Source organism: Drosophila guanche, unplaced genomic scaffold (assembly GCF_900245975.1).
Source record: "Drosophila guanche unplaced genomic scaffold, DGUA_6, whole genome shotgun sequence".
Lineage (NCBI taxonomy): Eukaryota > Metazoa > Arthropoda > Insecta > Diptera > Drosophilidae > Drosophila > Drosophila guanche.
Window position 1 is genome coordinate 1 of NW_022997157.1, and position 570 is coordinate 570.

The 570-nt window shown below is 39.3% G+C and overlaps 1 long non-coding RNA gene across 2 annotated transcripts; it reads left to right on the forward strand.

The window, feature by feature from the left end:
• Positions 1-357, forward strand: LOC117591719. 2 transcript variants are annotated; one of them, XR_004574456.1, is made up of 2 exons: positions 1-33; positions 91-357. It is a non-coding gene; the product is annotated as an uncharacterized LOC117591719 (long non-coding RNA). The 2 variants fall into 2 exon arrangements; XR_004574457.1 differs by having other exon boundaries at positions 2-33; positions 94-357.
• Positions 358-570: the final 213 nt, after the last annotated feature.

Genomic DNA, 570 nt, shown 5'->3' on the forward strand with positions numbered 1-570 from the left:
GTGAAGCTTATGTGTATTCGAATTGCGAAAATGGTAAGTGCTAATTGATCTCAACCCAATCCATCTGATCACCTAATGGAGTCTCTACAGCAGTCTCTACGCCTAGAATGGAGAGCCGTCCCTCGCAGACATTCTTGAAGTGAAGTATCAAGATTTCAAGTTCGCATCTAAATTAATCAAATCGTATCAAAATTGCGTCGGCGAATCCTCCACAGGCCACAGGAGGAGGAGGAGGATCTGACAGGGTAAACGAATAGTGCTCGACTTTCGATCGAAACTCTCTAAATCAATCAAGTGGAAAATTGCGTTTCGGAAAGAATATATTTCGTAAATAAAAAGGAGAATCAAAGTATAGAATCATATCTTGTTTTATTTTGATGTTGTCGTATGATGTTTTTATCAGAGCATTGGGATTCCAGAAGAAAGTCTTAGAAGTGTTTTCAATTGAAATAATTTGTTGTGTGAGTGAAATGTCAATCTGTCAGCATATGCTATGTTAACATGTTAACAGTATGTCTGTGCTGTTAGGCGCATTTGCGCTCAACAGTACGCTGTTGTGCACAGCTGGTT